Source organism: Siphateles boraxobius, unplaced genomic scaffold (genome assembly GCF_051911475.1).
Source record: "Siphateles boraxobius isolate OS27281-9 unplaced genomic scaffold, OSU_SipBor_1 54, whole genome shotgun sequence".
NCBI lineage: Eukaryota > Metazoa > Chordata > Actinopteri > Cypriniformes > Leuciscidae > Siphateles > Siphateles boraxobius.
Genome location: NW_027509180.1, coordinates 1,468,423 through 1,485,553, shown reverse-complemented (window position 1 = coordinate 1,485,553; position 17,131 = coordinate 1,468,423). Strand labels below are relative to the sequence as shown.

General features: G+C 41.9%; 1 protein-coding gene and 1 pseudogene across 10 annotated transcripts in view; one reads left to right on the top strand and one right to left on the bottom strand.

Moving 5' to 3' along the window:
* LOC143714402 (uncharacterized) overlaps positions 1–1,960 on the bottom strand; it is a 122,387-nt gene extending 120,427 nt beyond the window's left edge. For 2 of the 9 annotated variants that reach the window (XM_077205519.1, XM_077205515.1), the window contains exons 1-2: positions 1,679–1,960; positions 1,362–1,403 (exon numbers count right to left, since the gene is read on the bottom strand). The gene's annotated coding sequence lies outside the window, so the exon portion shown is untranslated. Of the gene's footprint in view, positions 1–1,361; positions 1,593–1,678 lie in introns of those variants that run through there. The other 7 variants (XM_077205514.1, XM_077205512.1, XM_077205513.1 and 4 more) reach the window with 5 other exon arrangements.
* An 871-nt stretch (positions 1,961–2,831) lies between these two features.
* LOC143714356 (uncharacterized) lies at positions 2,832–6,600 on the top strand (annotated as a pseudogene). The gene is made up of 5 exons (XR_013195474.1): positions 2,832–2,838; positions 3,305–3,433; positions 3,615–3,642; positions 4,885–5,897; positions 6,322–6,600. The product of XR_013195474.1 is annotated as an uncharacterized LOC143714356 (transcript).
* The last annotated feature ends 10,531 nt before the right edge of the window (positions 6,601–17,131 follow it).

Here is a 17,131-nt window from a genome sequence, read left to right as displayed (position 1 = left end):
ATAGCCTAGAATAAATAATACAGTGCACTCGCACACTGTTAGATTCCTCTGGGGAGTGTCAGTCAACTTTATTATGGACTTATTTCAACAGGACTTATTTCTCTTGCAAATTTCAAGAATTGGTGGGTAGAACACCAAGGACTGTGTCCACAAAGTGTTGGACCGGTATCTACAACATGTTTTGCATGTTCTCATTTGCCTTCTTTCTCAGCACGCCAGAATAGGTGACATTTAAAGGAAAACACAAGTTCATAAGCAAATGCATTGTGAGATAGACCAGCTGTGCTTGACAAGGAGATAAGCGGAGGGATAAAAGGAGGACAACCCTAGGGGACACAGATCAACTAGTCTAAAGGGTTTAGTGCATGTGGAATGTTGTTCCTACATATATCCTTCACTTTCATTTATTGAAATTTATTTTTCTTTAGGCTCTTCACCAACATACTGAACACCACATGTGCACCACATATCTTGCAATTTTGATATATATATATATATATATATATATATATATATATATATATATATATATATATATAGCAATATATATTCTCATTAAATCTATTACATTTTGTTTCGTATCCAGTGGTTTTATTCTGCCAAAATATTTTTTTTCCTGACAAGTTAATATTTGAGCATAGAGTTTCATTCTAAGTCATTTTATGAGGGAGACTTTATTTAGTGACGTCAGAAGGGCCTAACTTACACTTGTCTGTATATATTTAATGAACCCGGTCTGTTCCTAAATCGTTTAAAGATAGACAGGTAGTGGGCGCTACATATCCAACTAAAAGAATGCCATATGAAACATGTAATCTGATTTTGCCTTGATTACAATGGACAAAACTTTTCTGTAAATCGTAAATGTGTTATTCAACCATAAATGGAGGAAATAGTGTAAGCATTAGATTTCATGCTGACTGATAGTGGCATCTGGTGGCCGAGGTTAGAAAGTCTCAGGAAGGATCGAAGATTTTAATTATCCACCCTACTTTTTCTTCCGTATTGTTCTGTATTTGACTGCAGGACTTGTTCTACTGGTTTTCTGTGTTAATGCGTCATCGTGAACGTTGTGAATTTGCATTTCCTTCAATACAATTTGTGCTTTTGGTGTAAAATGATAATTCGTCTCAGATTAGTTTCTCCGTTTGATAGTAACATTTGGTGTGAAAGAACTTAAAGACTAAAACGCAATTATAAGAATATAACATGTCAATGAAGACAAACTTTTCATTAAAAAGAAAGAAATGTAGCACAAAAAAACCTCCAAACAACACCCCTGAAATAATCTCAAATAATCATGGAATAAAATCAATTTGGCAACAAGATATTGAGTCATTGAGTCCGTAAGATATTCTCACCTGTAGATGCAGAAATTCCCAGTGATGTTCCTGATTCACTCACTCCACAGCAAATAAAATAATACAAGAGCATGAAATATACAAATCAGTTCAAGTTCCAGGAGTTCTGGACTGTAGAAATATAAACGTCCATCAGAGCAGCAGAAGCGAGAACTATGTGTTATATCCTTGTGTGTGTGTGTGTGCCTGATTTGTTTACCACTTCTCTTGTTCACTTTCACTTTCTTAGGTGCATGTGATTGGTTCAGTATTTTTTTTTATCATAACAGAAGACACACAGAATGACAACAATATATTACATGCAAGGTATTACATACCTTTTAAAAAGATTCCCAGTCTTTATATCATAAATCAGAAAATGTTTTAAAAGAGCCGTATGTAAGAATGTGGCCAAAACTGGTACTGCAATCACTTTCAAATTACTGTAGAGCGGTGTATCCCCTCTCCCTCCTCCCTGACTCGAGGTTGCCAGATAGGCTGCAGGATACAGCAGGAACGTAGGCTGCTACAAGAAGCTTTTTCTGTTAATTATGTTTATGCTTCAAATGAGAGATGTTTTGCAAAGTAATTATATAACGCAAAAATTTACTAATGGCGATTAGCCAAATATAATCGTAAAGATTGTATTACATTTACATTTAGCTGACGCTTTTATCCAAAGCGACTTACAATTGCTATATATGTCAGAGGTTGCTCGCTTCTGGAGCAACTAGGGGTTAAGTGTCTTGCTCAGGGACACATTGGTGTCTCACAGTGGATTCTAACCCAGGTCTCTCACAACAAAGGCATGTGTCTTATCCACTGCGCCATCACCACCCCTTTTGTATGTGACACTACATTGTTAGAACACTAGCTGTTAGTCTAACTTGTAACATTGCAGATATGCTCAGTGAATATAAACCCAACAGATCACTCAGATCACTAGTGATCTCTGAGTTTATATAAATAAACTTGCCTTGCCTAAATACACAAATCAGGTCATCAGAATCTAGACGGTCAAATAAACTTTTAGATGAAAAAAAGAATAAAGTTTTAGTGCACAAAAACTAACGTAAATAAAATAAATAATATAGAATAAGTTATTCTTGTAGGTTTTTTTTATTCCTGCATGCTTGTAGGTTTAAAATTCTACATATGGAGCATTTATTGTTCAAAAAAAATATTTTAACAATATATATCTTTGTCAGTATTATTGCGCTCCTATTCTCGCGCTCATTCATGGAAATCTGTCAAGTTTAGTGGAGATTCACTCCTGACAGCAAAATGGAAATATTTGCATGAGTTTCTAACATTTCTAGATGAAGAATATGTAAGTTATGCACTGAGGAAAGCTCTACATCCCAAAAACACATTAAACAGGGCCAGTATATCTATCTGTCAGTCAGCACGTGTCTGTCGGGTACTTTCCAGTATCATGCGCTTCAATATTTAAATAGGCCAGGCTTAAAAAGTCCTCTTCAAAAAGTTAGCATGCAGAGTGGGACTGAAAAAATGCAGTGTCACATGTTCCACATCAACACTGAAGCCCTGACTATTAATCGGCCTAATTTACAGCTCATTCGGCCGATGCAGATTCATTCAAAAATCGACCCGATTAATCGGTCGACCTCAAGGCACTTTTTCATGAGCTAAAACATATTTTTAACCGAGTGAAAGTTAAATTATAGCAATGCATATTTCGAGCTAAAAATGTAGTTATAATTTGGGGGGAACATTCGTAACTTTTTTTTACACTATTTTACCCTATCTTTTGAAAGAAAGAAAAAGAAAAGAAAAAATCTGCTACACTCCTAAGCGTTTTTTTTTCCTACTAAATGGTGTAACTTAATGTGAATTAAAAAGAGAGCTTGTGTCGTTTCAGTGTGAGGTGGGCTGTAGCACTACAGACACCAGCATTAGTTAATATTAGTTATTACATGATGTATGTATTGTTAATCACATAGATGTTATAGAAAAGTTATTAAGGACAGTGAACTTCTTTCTAAAGATCCCACGCCGTCGCAGAAACTCTGAGTGCAGTGAAGCCAGCTTTACTTCATTTCACAGTCTTGATCCCCCTCCTTCTTTCAAACGTGAGTTTGTCAATTACATTATGAAGTTTTCATTATTTTTGTTCAGCAACATCATAAATATCAAATAATATAACATATAATATATATTAAAAAAATTATACTGTTATTTATTTTTATCAAGTATTAATATTGTTATTTATTTAATATTATCATTGTTGAAAATGCTTATTATCAAATACAGGTGATGGAAATAAACCGGTGGGGAATCGGTAAGTTTTTCTTCCTTAATCTCTGTTAGCCAGCTAAATAACATCATCTTTTTGTCAACCTTAGGCCCTGTTTACACGAGAACGCTCGCGGGTGAAAACGTAAAAATATTTACTTTATTTTGATAGTCCACTTTAGACATTCTAGTAACTATAAGTAACTTTGCATCTACATGTCAACTAACTGTCATTATAGTACTAGTAGACTGTCTGCTTAATATCTGCTAACACTTTATTTTGTTGGTCCCCCAAAAGATATTCTACTGAGTATAAGTAACTTAACAACTACAAGTCAACTTGTTCTCCTAACCCGAACGCTAACACCTAACCCTAACCTACCAGTCTACTGACAGTCTACTACAGTCTACTAATACTCTAATGACAGTTAGTTGACATGTAGTTGAAAAGTTACTTATAGTTAGTAGAATGTCCAAAGTGACTATCGAAATAAAGTGTAACCAAATATTTTATTAGATGTGTCTTTCGTTTACACGGTGACGGCGTTTTTGTTGTTTAAAAACACAAAAAAGTGAAACCACCCTCCAGAGTGGAAATCTTAAAAACGCTCAACCGTCGCGTTCCCGTCTAAAGGGTAAAAACGCGAATCAAAAAAAGAGTATTTTTGCTGTTCGCTTCGCCATGTTTTGATTTCGCGCTACTAGGGAGAGAAGTAGACGGAAGGTTGTACGCAGGCGCGCGGACTTGGTGTTGTTGTGTGGCAGTGCTTCACATCGCCACCTAGCCGCCTGGAGTGCATACTACATCGAATTTCACACACTTTTGCGTCACTATATGCACACACAGATTCCCCCCCATAACGCACGTCTAAACGCAGAATAAAAAGTGATAAGATATTGATTGATGAGGGGTATTGATGGCGCAGTGGATAAGACACATGCCTTTGGTGTGAGAGACCCGGGTTCGAATCCACTGTGAGACACCAATGTGTCCCTGAGCAAGACACTTAACCCCTAGTTGCTCCAGAGGCGTGCGACCTCTGACATATACAGCAATTGTAAGTCGCTTTGGATAAAAGCGTCAGCTAAATGAATAAATGTGATAACGCAACGCCACTTTTGCGTTTTCTCTTCAGATCGTTTCCGTGTAAACATAGCCTTAATGTCAACTTGCAACAACAGTACAGGATAAATGAATGTAAAATGAAGCTGTCCTATTCTGTCAATTCAACTCTCACTCCTCCAAAAGGCCCAAACCGATCCCCAAATGAACTCTCTCTCTTTGTAGATCACGTCATGATGCCACCCTCATTAATCCAGGTCCCCCAAGACTTTTCCAACTGAACACAGAAAGAAAACATATTGATGGGACTGATAGAAAGGTCAGACGATGGACATATGGACGAAGAGACAGAAACAAACAGAACAAAGTCATTCTGCTGGTGGGAGAAACCGGCTCTGGGAAAACCACCATGATCAACACCATTATCAACTACATACTGGGAGTGAAGTTTGAGGATCAGGAGTTTTATCAAATCACAGAAGAAGAAACACGAGAAGATCAATCCCAATCCCTGACATCTGAGATCACAGTTTATGAGGTGTTTGTTGAAGAAAACCCAACATCTCTGACCATCATTGACACTCCAGGATACGGAGACACTGAAGGATTCGATAGAGAAAGAGATATTTCTGATGATCTGGGCAGGTTATTTTCAGATGAGGATTTTCACGATATTGATGCCGTGTGTTTTGTGATGAAGGCGTCTCAGAATCGACTCTCTGGAAAAGAGCGTTACATATTTCAGTCAGTTCTGTCTCTGTTTGGCAAAGATATAGAGAACAATATAGTGTTCATCATAACACACTCAGATGGAGGACCTCCAACAGATGCTCTTCATGCCATTAACACAGCACAGATCCGCTACAGAAGACATGAAGACAATGAACCTGTTCACTTCTTATTCAACAAACAGCAGGAAGAAAAAAGAGCACGTTCACAAATCATCATGGGAAATGGGAGAGAAAAGCACGGAAAAGTTTTTGAAACTCCTGCTAGAAAACAACAGAGAACAAACTCTGATGACAGTAGAGGTTCAGAAACCGCGAAAACAACTTGAAGCTCGTATCTTTAATCTAATAGACAGTATCACTGAGAAAGAGTTAAAAATCAAAGCTATAAGACAGAATATTGAGAATTCTAAGAACTGTGAGTTTAGTGTGCAGAAAATTGTCAAAGAAAAAGTCTCAATTCACACTTTGCAGTCACGTGACTACCATGGATACCTGTGGCCACAAACTGTGACCAGCCAGGGGAATTGCAGCCTTGCAAATTTCCAATACTACAATCAGTTATATAGTGAGGCTATTTTGTTTCCATAGCAAAACGTTTAATGACACTAACAACACTAAAAACAATACAATAGTGTCTTTAGTTCACGAACAGCACAACCCTGCCATTTGTGAAAATCAAAAGCAGCTTCAAAAACTTGTTTAAAAAGAAATATTCTTCTAATTTTTTACTGTCATTAATGTAGGTCCACAAGAGAAATATTAAGCCAGTAAATTAAGATAGTCGCTATACCGTTATATCCATCGTCGTCTCTGAGAGAACGAGGCATTAATGCAGCGACAGATGCTGAAAGCTCAGTCTGTTTCTACTTTCACTTTCAGGGAATGAGCGCGTTTACATGCACGTTCTTAACCCGATTATGCTGAATAATAGTGCATCCAATCGCACAACAACTATCTGGCATGTCGTTTACACAAGGGTGTAACTTTGAACCTAATAACAAAAGACTGGTATTTCACTCCTGAACATCTGGATTGTTTCATTCCCAGACTGGAGGAGGAGAAGGGAAAAGATGAAAGGGTGCGGGACCTGGAGGATGTGAGGAAATCTTTAGAAAATAGGGTTAACACTGTGCAGAATTGGAAAGAGCAGGCGCAACACTATCAGTGTGATCGGCGAAACCCTAGCCAGAGCTTCAGACTGACTGACTGACATGCAACACAACCAATCACTGCTTGTTTTGTTCCGCGACATGTTTCGGAGAGTGACAATATGTGACCCTGGACCACAAAACTGTCACAAGGGTAATTTTTTTTTTAAATTGAGATGTATACATCATATTTAAGCTGGACAAATAAGCTTTCCATTGATGTATGGTTTGTTAGGATAAGACAATAGTTGGCCGAGATACAACTATTTGAAAATCTGGAATCTGAGGGTGAAAGACAATCGAAAATCACCTTTAAAGTTGTGCATTTATGTTCATGATTTTGCTGCATTCACTCACAAAAATAAATGTTTTATATATTTATGGTAGGAAATTTACAAAATATCTTCATGGAACAATAATTAAAATAATTACTTAATATGCTAATGATTTTTGGCATAAAAGAAAAATCGATAATTTTGACCCATAAAAATGTATTGTTGGCTATCGCCACAAATAAACCCGTGCGACTCGTGACTGGTTTGGTGATCCAGGGTCACATATAATGTCGATGTCCCCACAATAACAGACCTGTGTGCATCTAATAAATTATTCATTCAAAGAACATTGTGCAAGTTTACTCCAACTTTACATAGTTTTGCAAATCCAGTCAAAATGAATAAGTATTTTAACAGATCAATGAATAATTCTAGACAGGTAGAGGTGTCAAGTCCAGGTTCAGAAAGTAAAATTCCTCCACAGTATTTTGTTCCAATCACCTGGATTTGCTAATTAGCACAGTTCTTCAGCCAGGAGATAGAACTAATTAGTGAAATCAGCTGGCTGAGTTAATGGGTGGAATAAACATATGGCAGGACTTTTACTTTCTGACCCCTGGAATTGACACCTCTGTAGACAGGCCTACCTTTTTATTCAAGCTGTTTTGATTTTTAGAATGCACATTAGCTTTGTTTTCATTAACTGGCTAAAATTTACAACAGTGCATAAAATGTGGTCTGAGTTTCACAAACCAATATTATAAAGCTGCAGACTCGGAGCCTGCATCTACAGTCCCCCACCGAGAGTCCCGCATTCAGACCCCTCGCTTTTCGAACACAGCGCCTCCTGCTGCTCGAAAGATCGTATAACACCCGCACACAGAGTACAGCGCACGCTTATCCAAATGCAATTAAAAACAATAGGATGCAATATTACGGTCTCCAAATAAATGATCCAATAAATATTTGCGTTCCCTGCTTAATGCATGTGCCAAAAAAAGTCATTGCGATGGAAGGGATACAATTACAGATTGAACTATCTTCTGAAAAATAGTATGTGATATTATATTGCTACAATGTTTTTTTTATATATTTTTTATTCAAATTCCAATTTTTCTTTCAGTTCAACCTATAACGGTCTAATTAACATTACCATGCTAACATTACAAAATCTGTTTTTTGATATTTTGAATGCGAAGCAAAACAAATCAGAATAGACAAAACACCAAAAATAAACAATTCTGAACTTTATTTAATGATCACCTAAACATCATCTTGCTGTAAAGAAAAAAGGAAGAAAAAACTGTGTTCGTGACTTTACTTTTCGTCTTCAATTGCATTAAAAAAACTAATTTATAAGTCGCTTTGCATAATCATAAAATGATATGTTGCTGGGTTCGGCAGGGGCGACTCCATCGATGTATGGTGTACCCCGGAATAGCCTACAACAGTATAGGCCCGATAGCACATGTCTTATGATGTTTCAAAAAGAAAGAAAGAAAAAAGAAAAAAGATGTTTGCAAAGGTTACCTTCATGTTGCACTGCTCTGTTGAAGTGTCCCTTGAGATGTTTTTGAACTTTGGACAACTTTGTGGGTTTGATATGGGGGGGGGGGGGGGGGGGGGGGCACAAAATGGGCAGTGAAAATCACTGCAGCATTTATGACATATCTACAAAAAGTCCAAGGTTAAAGGCTAACGTTAGCTATCAAAATATTTTCGGGGGGAAGAGGGCGAAAAAACATACATTAACGGCTCAAATATTGTTACATACTATCTTTACAAATATTAAATGGACTATTCATATGTTGTATCGATGAGCTAAATTAGTTTTATTAAAAAATAAATCAAACGAGTAGGGTACTACGATTCGCCAAATAAAATTGAAGATAGCCTACTCACGTTTTGGCTTAAGTTCTTCACATGTTCTTCACATGTTTATCCGATACAATTTGATAGGAGGCGCTGTCTCGAAAAAGGAGGGGTCTGAGAATGCGGGACTCTGGGTGCAGGGGGACTGTAGATGCAGGTCTCCGAGTCTGCAGCTTCATTCTACTCTCACAAACACTAAACGCAGACAGACTGACTGTAAATGTAAATCCAGTGTCTGGGTCATTCTTCATTTGTGGTGGCAAGTGGTGTCCCTCTACTTTACAACAGTTGAAATGAACTTTAAATACCAATAAATTATAAAATGTTTTCATTTTTGTATTCTGTAGGATAAACACAATTTGTGCACTATTAATAAATAATTTTTAGTTTTAAAATACATATTTAATTGAGTTTGAGAGATTGCATTTATAACAAAATATGTATGTTCCCACCCTATCTCAGAGAGATATCATGGAATTTAATTACAACAATATAACATTTTTAACAAAAAAAAAATGGTTATATTATAAATATAGTTTTTATTTAACATGTACAATTTTATTAAATTGTTTTAAAAAATACATATTTTGCAATATTCACGAAAAAAGTAGTGTTCCCCAAATTCATGTCTGTGGTGTTACATCAATGGATGTCGCCCCTTTAAGAAAAGGGGGAAATCTGTTTGGACTACTTCCTGTGTGTAAAGGTCATTGCAGGTGCTGGTTGATCTGAGGGGTGCATGGTGAGTATATTCTTTCTTATTCATTTTCTTAAAGTTAGCTAAATTCCTGACAATTTCATGTGTCGCACTTTGTTAGTGTCTGTGGTGTTATGTTGATAACTTGCAGATTTTACATATTTTAATCAAAAATTTGATAAATGCATACTTATTAATATTTCTAGAATGTCCTCTGATCTTGAAATCATCATGATGGCAGCCTCCATTTTAGAAAAGTCTGGATTTAGGCTAATTTGTCTGTGGTGTTACTGTCTGTGGTGTTACTGTCTTTCCTGGTAACACCACAGACTCTATAGTAACTCCACAGACAATATACCAATAATGTTGTATTTTTAATACAACACACAGGACATCCGTAATCATATAATTACTTGTAATCCTACTCATGATTAATTTCATTATTTTGCTCAATAAACTTTTAATTGTTAAACCTTTTATGCAATATGTCTGTGGTGTTATATTACGTCTGTGGTGTTACTTCAAAACGTATCCGACATTTCTTTCCTACAGAGCCATTTAATCTTATAATTTAATGTTTTTAGACTGTAAAATGGTTTTAATATTTTAGAAGAAAGACTATAAATGTAGCACAGACCATTTTTCCTGCCTTTTTTATGTATATACAATTTAAAAAATAAAAAAAAAAACTTTTCTTTGGCAAAAATAGGGGAAGATGAACAATTAAACATTTATTTCAAAAAATTATATTTAAATTATCAATGAAACTGAGTCCTTAAAGTAATTTATTTATTTATTAATTATTACCTAAAGTTGCATATGCCTGTTTATTTAGAATTAATCAAAATGTTACTTAAAATATTGGTAACACCATAGACATAAGTGGTTGTTTCACTAGTGTTTGATTCAAATTATTTAAAAGTCTAAATGTTATTAAGCTTCAATTTTAATTGATATAGAATATTAAACTAATTTTAAATGCATAGCAATACATTTTATTAAAAGAAAACAAACAAGCATTTTTACAATTTCTGCCTCTCATTTGCCACCCCAATTGAAGAATGACCCGTCTGTCAGAAGGTGGCGCTTGTGAACATCAGAAATACAGCTGTTTCCTGGAGCCGAAGCAGCGCTGAGCTTAGAAACACTTCACGGAGGATGAACAGAAAATGCCATCAAAACTTCTCTCAAGGCAGTCAGTTCCCTTCAGAGACACATTCATAGAATTCATTCATACTTTAATTCATATAATTTCCCCAGCACTTGTAAAATTTGTAAAAATCTCTCTCACTTCTCTCCGCCGTTTTTCAAACAAAGCAAACCTACGCTGCATGCCTGTGTCTGCATGAGACCAGGGCTGGACTGGCCATCGGGCTTACTGGGCATTTTCCCGGTGGGCCGACGTGCTTTTTGGGCCATTACAGATCATTTTAATGTTTTTGTCTAAACGGCCCATAATACTCGTACATCGGCGGCCCGATTTTTGTGCCGGTGTAATGCATTGGACAAAAAAAGTCAGCGTAGGTTGTTTTTTTTTTTAACAGACCGGCCCATGAAACACGTAGATCAGCGGCCCATTGGTTATTTTCTTGATTGGCACTGGGCTGGTCCAATCACATCTTTAAACTCCTCCCCCTTTGGGCTCTGAGCGAGCGTGCAGTGTCAGTGTGTATCTGTCAAAATAGTCAGAGATGGAGAAGAAACGAATGTAGGAATGTGCAGAGAAATAGCCTGAAAAAAAGAAACGGGCCCTTCAAGTGTCTGATGAGGATATTGAGGAGGATCAGGAGAGAATGAGTGAGTGTAGAGAACTGTGGTAAGCACAACTATAGGCTACTTTCAGAACATTGAGGCGATGAGTGTAGGAACCCATTACCCAGTTACGCATTATTTACACATCTGCATATTTGACCATTATGCATTTTACTAGAATTGTAATGAGACGCGTTTGTAAACCATGTTTTCCGCCAAAATAAAAGATCATGTGTTTATCTCTTTCAAGCATAGAAATTAGTACAAAACTAATTATGAAAGTTGTTTTTACTTTTCAGTGCATTTGTTTTACAATATATGGCTATTACTGTCATGGAATTAATATTATAACTATTATTATGTAGTAGTGTAATGCAGACATTATATCACAGCTAAAAGAGTGTTGAGTTTTTCTTTGTTCAATTTGCACACTGATTATGGGTTGGAGCTCTTAATTTTTAACTCTCAAAGTGCACCAGATTGATGAATTTAACATTAAAAAGCACAATTTCTTCTTACGAGGGGCTCCCCCAAACACCCCTAAAACACTGGTATTGCTATGCCAATGCAGCTTCTAGCTTGTTTTAGGATTCATCATTGTGGAGTAGTTCAGATTGTATTTTACAATTAGTAGTTATTTCATCTATTAACTCTTACTCATTCCTACTCACTCATTAGGCTACATGCCATGGCATTAGTGGTTTTAATAGGAGTTAGTATACATATTCAGGGACGTGAAAAGCCCGGGCCGATTTTTAGTCCCAGTCCAGCCCTGCATGAGATTGATGCTTTCTTTGCATCATTGAATCAAATTCAGTTTTACTGATGATTAAAATATTAAACTGTAATATTAACCGCTGGAGATTGCATCGCGGTTTATCGTCAAACTGGTTATTGTTTTATCCCAAGCCCTCACACTAGAGTGAGCTTGACGACCCCTCGTAAATCTTCAGCGACCCCTAGTGCTACACTGCAAACAATTATACTGTAAATAACTGTAATCTACTGGCAGCTGCGGTTTACAGTAATGAACTGTAATAATGTACTGCTCGTGTGTAAAAGTATTTAGCAAACAGCTTATCACTGCATCAGTGTGATGGCTAAGGCCACACTTAATAAATATTTCATTTGAATGGTTCTAGTTTTCTCTTTTTATTGTATTTTTGCATGATAAATTAATATTCTTTTGCTTTAAGGGATTCATGTTTCTTTTTTCTAACTAATTTATACATTTCTATGCTTTTATTTTGTTTGTTTAATATTATTTACCCAGAACAGTGCTATGTTGTCTCTTTATGTACTAGAGTGCACCCTAGTGAGGGAATGAAACCACAACAAAGATATGGGTTTGACAATTTATTACATTTAATTTGAATTTGTGTGTCTTACTCGTGGTTCCTCCGGGATCACGACTGCAACATGGAACAACGGCTTGGCATTAAAAGGGCAAAGCATTTCCTGGTGTCCTTTATATTGTCTGTTGGGAATTGTGGAATTGTGGGAAATGTAGTTCCCTTTCGTTGTCACTCCGAGTTACGTCGGATGACGACGAATGGGGTTTCGCTTAGAAAGCCTATCAACTTCGAGTATTACAAAACGAGCCAATGGCAAGGAAATGCCATGGGTCTGCGGAATTTGCATGGCGTAACTCCGCCCCACCTCGTGGGTATAAAAGGAGGACGCCGGCAGCAAGCAGATATGTTTTTGCTTCGGAGCCAAGTGTATTCTTCTCTCCACAAGCCATCTCTGAATTGTCAGCTTTACAAACGAGTATCTCGAGTGTTGGTGTGACGGCGATCTACGGCGAGAGCGTGCTTCCTGCTGATCTGTTGCAGTGGTCTGCCAGTCGGTGCGTTTCTCCCCGGGTGCTTCAACACTTGAGTTTTCTCTCACTAAAAGAGCTTACACGTGGCACGTCTTTTTAAAGATGTCTCGCCCGTGTACTTCTGGTTGCGGCAGATTGGTATCGGACTCTGATGGGCACGAGCGTTGCATAGTATGTTTGGGCATTGATCATGCTAGAGCAGCGCTCGTGGATGACTCATGTTCTCTCTGTGGGAACATGACCATCGCGTCATTACGGTCGAGACTCCGTGAACTCGCAAGAGTGAGAGTCCCCTCATCCACCCCCCGTCCTGCGGCTGGTGGCCAGGGTGACCTGAGGGTTACGGTCTGGAACAAGGCGCCGACTATGTGTCCGCGACCCCAGCCCCCCTCTTCAATGACGGTGCCCGCTAGTGAACTGCTGATTCCCGCGGGTCTACCCTCTGGTGGCCCGCGTGCTTCAGTTGAAGCTACAGAGGAAGATGCCATGTCTGTTGCAGCATCACTAGGCGGGTTTGACTCTTCTGGAAGTGAGGGCTCGTCACAGCTGCCACCTTCCGGTGTGCATACGGCTGTGCTCGAGTCTGATCCGGAGATGACGGCCATGCTTTCCCGGGCAGCCGCGAGCATCAGACTTGAGTGGAGGCCTCCACCCTGTCCTGAGCGCTCGCGGCTGGACGATTGGTTTTTGGGTAAGGCCGCCGACCCTCGTCCTCGGCAAACCCCAATACCTTTCTTCCCGGATGTGCATGATGAGATCTCGAAGTCCTGGAAGACCCCCCTGTCTTCTCGGGACCGCTCGCTGGTCTCATCCGCCTTTCCTCCCCTCGATGAGGCAGCTGCCCGTGGGTACACTGGGCTTCCCCCGGTTGAACGCTCTGTTGCCATGCAACTATGTCCTCAGAGTGCTTCTTCTCGGGGCGAGCCTAAGCACCCATCCAAAGCCTGTAGATTTTAGTCGACCCTGGTGGCGAAGTCTTACAGAGCGGCGGGACAGGCGGCTGCTTCACTGCATGCTATGGCCACTCTGCAGGTCTACCAGGCCCAGATGCTCAGAGACATGCACGAGGGTAGTCAGAAACAATCCCCTCTTCCCTGAGCTCACAGAGTTCTCGGGCGACACAGAGCGCCGCCCACAAGCCGTGCTCTCCTCGCCCCCCTCTGTCCCAGAGGCGGTTGACACGGCGTGCCGTCCACGGACCGCTTCGCCCCTGTCCCCCTCTGTCGCCAGACCCCTGGCAGAGCAGGCCCCCGCGGGACGACCAGCTTGGTCCTCCCCTGGCCCCCTCTGCCAGGGCGCGGTTGCTAACTGTGCCCCCTCTCCGGGCCGCTATGCCGTCCACATCTGGGCCAGTTACTCCGCTTCGCTGCCCCTCCGGGGGGACGCCTGTGGCTCGCATGATCCCGTTGGTTCAGTTCCTGGGAGCCTGGCTAGAGCTTCCCCGTCTGTCCCACTGGATCGCGCGTACCGTCAGGCTCGGCTATGCGATTCAGTTCGCACGGCCTCCTCCCCGCTTCAGGGGAGTCCGCTCCACTTTGGTCGGTGGCAATGCCCTATCATGAGAGCAGAGATTGCCACCCTGCTGGTGAAGGGTGCAATCGAGACTGTCCCTCCAGCCGAGATGAGGTCTGGCTTCTACAGCCCCTACTTCATTGTCCCCAAGAAAACCGGGGGGTTACGGCCAATCCTGGACTTGCGCGTGCTGAACCGCTCCCTTCACAGGATGCCGTTCAAGATGCTCACCGCCAAACGCGTTTTCGAATGCATACGGCCCCAGGATTGGTTTGCAGCGATCGACCTGAAGGACGCCTACTTTCATGTCTCCATTCTTCCTCGACACAGACCGTTCCTCCGGTTTGCTTTCGAGGGGCAGGCATACCAGTATGCGGTTCTCCCTTTCGGGCTAGCCCTGTCTCCTCGCATCTTCACGAAGGTCGTCGAGGCGGCCCTTGTTCCCCTTCGAGAACAAGGGGTTCGCATCCTGAGTTATATCGACGACTGGCTGATCCTAGCTCACTCTCGAGATCAGGTTTGCGAACACAGGGACCTAGTGCTTCGGCACCTAGCCCGTCTGGGCCTTCGGGTCAACTGGGAGAAGAGCAAACTTTGCCCCGTGCAGAGGATCTCTTTTCTCGGTATGGACATCGACTCGGTCGCCATGTCCGCGCAGCTTACGAGCGAGCGCGCGCAGTCACTGCTGACTTGCCTAAGACAATTCGAGGGCAAGAGTGCGGTTCCACTGAAACTTTTTCAGAGGCTCCTGGGGCATATGGCATCTGCAGCCGCGGTCACGCCGCTCGGATTGCTTCATATGAGACCGCTTCAGCTTTGGCTTCGCAACCGAGTCCCGAGGTGGGCATGGCAACACGGCACGTTCCGAGTACCAGTTACTCCGACCTGCCGTCAGTTCTTCACCCCGTGGGCGAACCTCGGTTTTCTCAGGGCCGGTGTCCCCCTGGCACGAGCTTCCCGGCATGTTGTTGTCTCAACAGATGCCTCCACCACGGGCTGGGGCGCCATGTGCAATGGACATGCTGCTGCGGGCTCCTGGACAGCGGCTGCGGCTGCCGTGAACGCCCAGGCTAGTAAGCAGGACCACCGATGATGGTGGATTATAAACAGTTATGGAACATTCACTAATAGGGACGAAACATCAACAATATGCTTGAGTTGGAGCATGAAAAATCGTACAAACCCACAGCAGCGACACTCGAATCTGCTGTGGTACGGCAAGAGAAGAGGAACAAAATAGTATGTCTGCAGTACCATAAACAGCCACAGGAGGGAAGCCTTTGAACACTGAATACAACCAAATGCCTTATTTCATGGAATTCACACATCAAAACTCTTTAAATTAAAGCAGCAGTAGGGAGTTTTGAGAAAATGGTGACTTAGCCTGAACATTTGAACAAGCACAACTTACAGGTCCAACCCCCTTGCTCTCTGCTGCGCTACAGCCCTCCCTCCACAGCTCCTCCCTCCACAGCTCCTCCCCCACAGCTCCTCCCTCCACAGCTCCTCCCTCCGCATCTCCTCCCTCAACAGCTCCTCCCTCCACAGCTCCTCCCTCCACAGCTCCTCCCTCCACAGCTCCTCCCTCCACAGCCCTCCCTCCACAGCCCTCCCTCCACAGCTCCTCCCTCCACATCTCCTCCCTCAACAGCTCCTCCCTCCACAGCTCCTCCCTCCACAGCTCCTCCCTCCACATCTCCTCCCTCCACAGATCCTCCCTCCACAGACCTCCCTTCAAATTTACCTACGGGTATAAATAAAGTAAACAACAGCTCCTCCCTCCACAGCCCTCCCTCCACATCTCCTCCCTCCACAGCTCCTCCCTTCACAGCTCCTCCCCCACAGCTCCTCCCTCCACAGCCCTCCCTCCACATCTCCTCCCTCAACAGCTCCTCCCTCCACAGCTCCTCCCTCCACATCTCCTCCCTCCACAGCTCCTCCCTCCACAGCTCCTCCCTCCACAGCCCTCCCTCCACAGCTCCTCCCTCCACATCTCCTCCCTCCACAGCTCCTCCCCCACAGCTCCTCCCTCCACAGCCCTCCCTCCACATCTCCTCCCTCCACATCTCCTCCCTCCACAGCTCCTCCCTCCACAGCTCCTCCCTCCACAGCTCCTCCCCCACAGCTCCTCCCTCCACAGCTCCTCCCTCCACAGCTCCTCCCTCCACAGCTCCTCCCCCACAGCTCCTCCCCCACAGCTCCTCCCCCACAGCTCCTCCCTCCACAGCTCCTCCCTCCACAGCTCCTCCCCCCACAGCTCCTCCCCCACAACTCCTCCCCCACAGCTCCTCCCCCACAGCTCCTCCCTCCACAGCTCCTCCCTCCACAGCTCCTCCCCCCACAGCTCCTCCCCCACAGCGGAGCCTGCCGTGAACGCGCAGGCTAGTTAGCAGGACCACCGATGACGGCGGATTATAAACAGTTATGGAACATTCACTAATAGGGACGAAACATCAACAATATGCTTTACATTGACTATGGGCTTCCCATACTTTGACTACAAACTTGGTCCTCAAATCATTATGTATTTTGCAATACATGTAACTTTATAACGTTGCACTCTTTCTATAAGTTATAAATAGCTAGTAAGATAACGTTAAAGGATTACTTCACTTTTAAAAAAAAACTTTTGCTGATAATTTACTCACCCCCATGTCATC